An 8665-nucleotide genomic window follows, 5' to 3' on the forward strand; every position below is an offset into this window, starting at 1 on the left:
CCAATTCAGTGGGTTGATCCTTGCCAATTCTCATGTTGTGGTTAGTGATTAGGATAGAGATCCTTAACCACCAACCCTTGTCAAGACCCCTTTGTCATTTAATCGTCGTTATCAATTATTTTCATGTTTATCATTCCGAAAAACCCCAAAAACACACCTTATAGCCAATAACCAAGCAGTTCATTGTGATTCCTAGGGAGATGACCCAGAGTCTAAATACTCCGGTTAATTCTTAATTGGGGTTTGTTACTCGGAACAAAACCAAATTTTAATTTGATGCGAGAGTTGTTTGTTAGTTTGGAGCTATGCTTACAACGAAGTTCTAATTTCTACAAGAGAAATTCTCGACCGATAGCAATTCTCGCGCCATCAAATTAATGGTGCCGTTGCCGGGGATGACAATGGTGCTATGTTATTGACTATTGTACATATTGTGAATATCTTGAATTTGGGTTGTTTGTTTGTTTTGCTAGTTAGGATTTTGTTTCCTTTAGTTGTTAGTAATACTTGTTTTCTTTTATACTCTCTTTCACTATGAATTCTCACCCCTTTTGCTATGAGTGTATTTTTAACTATATTGTAGGAGATGGAAGCTCCAATGAGGATATGCATCAAGGATTTGGGAATCAAGGATGGGAGGAACTTCAAGCTTATGAACAACCTTCATGGCAACAACATCCTACGAACCCCTATGGGCATAATCCTGATTCTAATGTGATCAACCCAATGTATGTGATGACCCTAATTGTGGTTGTCTACCACAATCATCATATGCATATGATCCCATCCCTCAATATAGTTACACACCACATTCACAAGCCTCACATCACCATTCAACTCTATATGGCCATAATTCATACACACCATATCAACCACCATATGAATCACATCTAGAACCACCGTTCCAATACCAATACTTCCATGAATCACAAGATCCATACACACCACCTCCAGAATTTCACCAATATGAACCGCCTTCCAACCACAACATCTTTTCCTCGAATGATGAACCCTCTCTTTTACCACCAACCCCCAATGAAGCCACCATGCTAGAAGAAAGAGATCTTGAATCTCATCTCTTAAGGAGACATGAGGAGGACGAAAAGAAGTTTGAAGAGTTAAGAGCTAAAATGACTACCATGGTAGAAACCATTGGTGACATGATCTCATTCCGCCTAAGCTTGAGCGACCAAGGCACCCCCATTGTTGAATGTGGAAAAGCAACCGAGGAGCTTAGCGAGGAAATGAACCTGAAACTCCAAGGTGAAGAAGAGGAACCAAAGCACAAAGTACAACAAGAGGAGAAAGTAGAGATGATTGAACCAAAGGAGGTAGCGGTTGGATGTCTAGGATATGTTGAGTACATAAAGGAATCTCAAGTTGAAGAATCCTCTTTCAAGGAATGTGAAAGGGATACTAAAGAAAAGAGTAATGTTGCGGGAGTAAACGAGGAACCGAAGAAAATTGATCAAGAAGTGGATTTCATCATTAATGATTTTTTGTCCACATTGATTAATCCCCTTGACGATCTTGTTGAACCCTCTTCCAATGAAGAAGTGGAAGAAGTGTTCCAAGCAATAAGCCCTCCTATCTATGATGATTCCGAATCAACATATGATCCTTGTGAGTTTGAAAAATCCTTCCCTACTATGCTTGGAATTGATGATGAGGTAGATTTCGCTCAACCTCCTCTGTATGATTTGAGTGATGGAGAAGAGATAGAAGAAATTGGTGAAGTAGAACCTGAACTTGAGGAATCTTATCAAGTGGTGGAAACCTCAAAAAGGGGATGGACGGGAGTAGAACATGCTTTATCACGATCTTTGGGAACTCCTCCATCTAATTTGTCATCCAATCCTTCGCTTGAGTGGGTAAAACTTCTAACCCTCAGCTTCATTATTCCACTTGAGTATGGTTTTCTTGAGACGGATGGCCAACTTAGGGCGCTTTGTGGAATTAAGCGTAAGAGGAGGATATTTAGTGGTTGGCATTGTAAGTCCATATTCATTATTGTTGGAAGCTCAAAACTGAAGAGCATGGATTGGTGTAATGCTCAATTGAATGGGTCTAGGAGGATAGTTTGGTGCTCACATGAGAATTCTACTTTTTTATCACCCGAACGGAACCGAGAGGAACAACTAGAAGATGGGTGTGAAGATAAGATATGGGATCCTGGATCATGCACTGGAAGTCAATTTTTGGAGCTCATATCTTGGAAGGAACCTCACCAAAGCTTAAGCGAAATTCTGACAACCGACTGAAGGACAAGCACTCTTGGAGGTTCAAGGATGGATACAAGCATAAACCGCCTTGACAAGGAGCCTCCCAAATTTCCAACTTAAGGACTTAAACCAAAAGTGCTTGGTGGGAGACACCCCACCATGGTAAACTCTTTCCATTCTCTTGTAGATATAACGAATGAATGAACTGGGTTCCATTGTATATAGTTTCTATACATTTTAAATGTATTTTACTTTGATTACTAAGGTGTTATATACAATCTATGCTTGAATATGGGATGATTTTTTGAAATTGAGTTTTTGCTTGGATTCCATGTTTTCTAAGTTCATTTGAAAAATACCCATTATCTCAAAGTATGTATTAATTTTACATCTTAGCTTGCTTTAGGACCTTAAAGGAGATTGAAAGGATACTAAGCTCTTCCTAAAAAAAAGAGAGAGGAGAAGAAAGAAAGATTCCACGCGCTAGCGCACAGTGCGCGTGCGCGTAGAATCGCATTCTGAACTTTCTGGGCCAAGGACCAGCGAGTTGTGCCACTTTTGGGCCAACTCTGTGTCACAACCCACGCGGACGCACGCTGCACGCGTCCGCGCCCCTTCCTGTTTCTCCGCCCACGCGTCAGCGTAATTTGCGCCTCCGCGCCCATTCCATAAGCTCAAGCCATCCACGTGAATGCGCACAGCGCGCGCGCTCGATGCGTCTCAGCATCACCCAGGCCAAGGACCCGAGAGTTGTGCCAACTCTGGGCCTCCTTTCTGCCTCTAGCCCAACTCGCCTGCGCGGACGCACAACATGCACACTCGCGCAGATTCAAAATCACTAACCCTCAATTTGCGAAGGGAACAACACATTCGCGCAACCCTCTTTTCTTCCCCCCAACATCTCTCTCTGCTTCTCCTCTCCGGAGAACCACGCTGCGACCACCGCCGTCGCCGCCTCGCCCTTCTCTTTTTCTTCCTCTCCTTCTCGCCGTTTCCTTCTCCCTCTCACTCCTCTGTCCTCTCACGGTGACCGCAACTCCAACCGCCGTGACCTCCATTGTCGCCGGTGCGAGCTTTCTCGTCACCACCTTCCGAGGCAGTGACTCTGCTGATCACTCCCACTGCTTCCTTTCTTTCCCTTTTTCCGCAACCGTTTCTGCTTCCCAGGTTCCATCCTGCCTCTGCTCTGTTTTATTTTTGTTCTTAGCTCCTAGTTAGTTTAATTAGTTAGTACATAATTTTGTTTGTTAGGATAGTTAGAGATATCTGCTGTTAGGTAGTTAGAGGATTCTAGGTCTGATAAGTGCTCCGTTTGTGATTACATGTTTGAATTTTTGTGCTGTGAGGAACTGCTCTATTTTATTGCGCTGCTTATGTTATACGTTGCATATTGCTTCACTGTTCATTGCTTCTGGTTGCTTGTAGCTTATTCATGTTCACTGCTCAATTGCTTACTTCCGATGCATTTATATATGGTCTTCTCTGCTTTTCATTGTTAATGCATTCATATGGAAGTTAATTTGACTGTTTGAATTTGGGAAATAGCCAACTTACTGCCGAATTGCTGCCGGAATTTTCCTAACCATACACCATGAATTACACTCACTTGTTGTAGCAACTCCTATTTGGTGATTTTTGTATCAAAGGGATTTTGTTAACTAAATGGTTTTGGAAATTGTTCAAAAACAAGTTTGGTCATAATCATTATATTCTTTGCTTATATTCATGCTAGATTGCTTATGTGCATTCAATGATACTAATGAATTTCCAGATTGACCACTAACTTGATTTTCATTTGAAATTGAGCTATTTGCTTATTCCACAAGATTGATGATTCCTTCTACCCATATGACCGCTATGGTTTGAACCCTTCATACCCAGATTACCCTTGGTCACATGGCATATGAATTTTTCAGATCTTATCTCAATCTTTTTTTTACTTTCATGGCTCATCGAATTTGGTGTTGAATTTTTGTTGATTGATTCATTCTTTAACATTTTGATCACACCAACACCAATTCATGTAATTCTAATAATTTGCATTGATTGATGACTTGCTTTCTCGTGAGTTGCTTCTTAGCATTATCATATTTCATCATCAATGACTTGATGCTTTTCATGATTGTGAACATGCTTACATCCCTACTATGTGCATATCTTTTGAATTAAGCCGGTAGCCACCATATCACTGACTTCCAGGCTGATTTTTTAATTCTAGCTTGTTTAACCGACTAACTTCTCTTTTGGTTTTTGACTTAACTCTTTTGATCATTCTTTTGGATATGGTGTTTCTTAGGTTTAATAATCAAGTAATGTGCAATTGTGGTTTGAATTCTTAGTTTGAAGATTCTTTTGAATTCTGAACCTTGTTGCTTTCATTCCAAGATTTCTACTCTATTTGCTCACTTTCTGAATATGCATTGTCATAAGTGCTTCTTGATTATTTCGCTAGCTTCTTATATTATGTAAATTCTATTTTTCAGGATGTCAGACAAAGGGAAAGCCATAGCCACTCCTTCTAAGAAAAGAAAGAACTCTAAGATCTCTACCCCATCCACATATGCTAATTATGCTAAAAATCCACTGAATGAGATGGATAAGGAAAATCAGCTGCTTCCATTTACTGACCCACTCAAATTCCCCAACCTCTACTGTGAGCTTCGCTTCCCAAATACCGGAAGAAAAATATGAATGTTAAGAAGAGGTTGGTACTTCCAAATGATGTAAGGCGCGCTGTCAATGGCCGCATTCTAAAGTTGGGTTTGGAATTTGTTGATAGGGATCTGGGGAGGATAAACATCTCATGGGTCAAGGAGTTTTACTGCAACTTCTTCTGTGCCAATCTTGATTCAGTCCAGCTGAGGGATAGAGAGATTATGGTTACTGAGGCTGCCATTGAGGAAGCACTGCAGTGCCGACACATTAGTGATGTGATGCCAGGGCATCTAGACCAGTTTCACTGACCTTTTCTTTATTGATTTAGGGTAGTTTCAAGCATTTTCTTAGTGAATAAGGAAAGTTTTGGATAAAATTACACCTACACCTTGATTCAAGCAACTTTTGTGAACTTTGCATAATTTCATGAGTATTTTGCTAGAATTGCATGATAAATTGATGATGCATAATCTCATGACTTTGGATAGAGCTTTGATGCACTTTAATTGCTTATTTTCAGGGCAAAGGAAGTAAGGAAGAACCACGTTAGTATTCACGTTAACCTAGTTAACGTGAACACTAATGTGGAATGGTAAAGCTTGCAACGTTAATGAGAAAAGTGATCACCAATAACGCCTGCGAAGCCATCCAAAGCTCACGTTACTTGCCACGTTAACTAAGGTAATGTGGTAGTTAACGTAGAAAAAAAAAAGAACTCCAACGTTAAGAGAAAACATGAACACCAATAACGTTTTCCTCCAACGTTAGTGATAAAAGTGAACACCACTAACATTGGAGAACTTGGCAATGATCCACGTTAAGAGTCATGTTAACTTAGTTAACGTGAACTCTAACGTGGAAGAGGAAAACAAAAGCCAACATTAGTGACACTCACTTTTGTCACTAATGTTGGACCAACTAGCATTGCCTACGTTAACTTTCACGTTAAGACCATTAACGTGAAAGTTAACGTGGAGTTGAGATCAAAGAGCCAACGTTAGTGACACTCACTTTTGTCACTAACGTTGGAAGATGGCATCACTACTACGTTAAGAGCCACGTTAACTTAGTTAACGTGAGTTCCAACATAGAGAATGTGGCATTTGGAGCGTTAGTGACAAAGGTGAGTGTCACTAACGCTTTCGAAGGTGGATCACACCTACGTTAAGAGTCACGTTAGCTATACTAACGTGGTCTCTAACGTAGGAACAAAGGGGCACTAAGCAACGTTAATGGGAAAAGTGATTCCCATTAACGTTCGCGAAGGGGTACAAGCCAACGTTATTGGGAAAAGTGAGTCCTAATAACGTTGGCCAAAATTTGAGAAAGCAACGTTAGTGGTCACGTTAAGACCACTAACGTTGGATTTAACGTGGATGTATGAGGGTGGAACGTTAGTGGAAAAAGTGAATTCCACTAACGTTCTCGAACCCACAATGGCACTCAACGTTAAATCTTACTGAATACCCAAGCCTAATTCATATTTCTCTGCAAGTTGGGCCCACTCAAGATGAGAACTGCTTCAACTCAAGATCCAAAGCCCACATCCAAGACTTGAAGAACTCACTAGAAGATCAAGAGGAGTAGTATATATAGGAGTCATTTTGAACTATAGAGAAGCTTGGCACTTTTGGAAACTACTCTCTATAGATTTACTTTTCTGCACTTTTAGCATGGATTCTTCTTTTCTGCCATTTTTCATTTCTAGAGCTATGAACAACTAAACCCCTTTCATTGGGTTAGGGAGCTCTGTTGTAATTTGATGGATCAATTATAGTTTTCATTCTTCTTCTTCTTTCTTTTCTCTTGATCTTACTAGAAAGCTTTCTATCTTCATTCAATTGGGTAGTTGTCTTGGAAAAGAAACTCTCCATAATTGGATCTCCTTTGAGCCTTGGAAAAGGGATGAGGAGATCATGCTAGAAATACTTTCTCATGTTGGACCAAATTGGGGTCTGGGCGGATATAGTGACATGTAATCCTCCCAACACTTTGATTTGGAAATACATGTGGTATAATCAGTGACCACACTTTCATCTCTTCCCATGAGCAATTAAATCAAGGAATTGGGCAATTGTTCAAGCTTAGAGAGATTGGATTGCCAAGGAATTGGGATCCAATCACTTAAGATTGCCAAGGAGATCAATAAATGCATTGATTGAGGAAGAGATGAGAATGAACTTGATCCGGAGAATGCAACATCTCCTAAACCCAATGATTTCCCCATTTCTGATCTTACCTATTCTCTTTACTTTCTTCCATTTAATTTCATGCTCATTACCCCAAATCCCTATTTAAGATTCTGCACTTTAATTTCTATTATTTACTTTCCAGTCATTTAAATTTTTGCATCTCAATCTAAATTCTGTTTAGCTCAACTAGCACATTCTTCTAACTAAAATTGCTTGACCAATCAATCCTTGTGGGATTCGATCTCACTCTAGTGTGAGTTTTACTTGACGACAATTCGGTATACTTGCCGAAGGGAAATTTGTTGAGAGACAAGTTTTCATGCTTCAAGTTTATGGCGCCGTTGCCGGAGATTGATTTTGAATCAACAATGATTAAGTTTGAATACCACTAGATTGAGCATTTTTTTTCTTTTTGTTTATTTGATTCAGTTAATTTTCTTTAGTCTCTTTTAATTTCTTCTTCATCCCTTGCACCCTTTTAATTTACTGTTCTTTCTTTCTTTATTTGATTACAATTCTGCTCACTAACCCACTAACTGTTTGATAATTTACATCATTCACACTAACAATTACTTTAACAAGAATAGTTTCTTCATTTTATCTCCTGTTGTGAATATATTTGTTGTATGACAGGGAGAAGAGAAGGAGTTTCAGCATCCTTTGATTCAGAACCTGAAAGAACCCTTTGGAGACTAAGAAAGGAAGCAAGAGGGAAAAGGATTATTGGTGCTGAGGAAGAAGAGGAAGAGTATTTTGAACCCAACATGGAAGAAAATATGGAGAACAATCATGAAGAAGAAGCTCATAATCATGCCAGAGAAGGCCATGCAAACCGTGCTGGGCAAGAAAGGAGAGTCTTAGGATCCTATATCAATCCTAATACAGGAAACTGTGGAAGCAGCATTTAGAAGCCCACCATACATGCCAACAATTTTGAGCTAAAACCCCAGCTCATCACTCTTGTGCAGAATAATTGCTCATTTGGAAGAGGTGCTCAAGAAGATTATAATCAACATTTAACCACCTTCCAAAGGATCTGTGACACTGTGAAGTCCAATGGAGTCCATCCAGATGTCTATAGGTTGCTCTTGTTCCCTTTTTCACTCAGGGACAAGGCATCCAAATGGCTTGAATCCTTCCCAAAAGAGAGCTTACCTAATTGGAAAGAACTGGTGAACAAGTTTTTGGCAAGATTTTATCCTCCTCAAAGGATCAATAGGCTAAGAACTGAAGTGCAAACTTTTAGACAACAAGATGGTGAGACACTTTATGAAGCATGGGAGAGATTCAAAGACCTAACAAGAAGATGCCCACCAGAGATGTTTAATGAGTGGGTTTAACTTCACATCTTCTATGAAGGTCTTTCTTATGAGTCAAAGAAGGTTGTGGATCATTCATCAGGAGGCTCTCTAAACAAGAAGAAAACCATTGAAGAAGCTATAGATGTCATTGAAACAGTTGCTGAAAATGATTACTTCTATGCCTCCGAATGAAGTAACACCAGAGGAGTAATGGAGTTGAACCACATGGATGTATTGTTAGCTCAAAACAAGATGATTACCAAGCAACTAGCAGATCTTACTAAGAAGGTGGAGG

At 39.8% G+C, this 8665-nt stretch overlaps 1 non-coding gene across 1 annotated transcript; it reads right to left on the reverse strand.

The window, feature by feature from the left end:
* Positions 1–8286: 8286 nt before the first annotated feature.
* Positions 8287–8394, reverse strand: LOC130977655 (small nucleolar RNA R71). Its single transcript, XR_009085339.1, has one exon. It is a non-coding gene; the product is annotated as a small nucleolar RNA R71 (small nucleolar RNA).
* Between the last annotated feature and the right edge of the window lie 271 nt (positions 8395–8665).

Source organism: Arachis stenosperma, chromosome 4 (assembly GCF_014773155.1).
Source record: "Arachis stenosperma cultivar V10309 chromosome 4, arast.V10309.gnm1.PFL2, whole genome shotgun sequence".
In the NCBI taxonomy this organism is placed as follows: domain Eukaryota; kingdom Viridiplantae; phylum Streptophyta; class Magnoliopsida; order Fabales; family Fabaceae; genus Arachis; species Arachis stenosperma.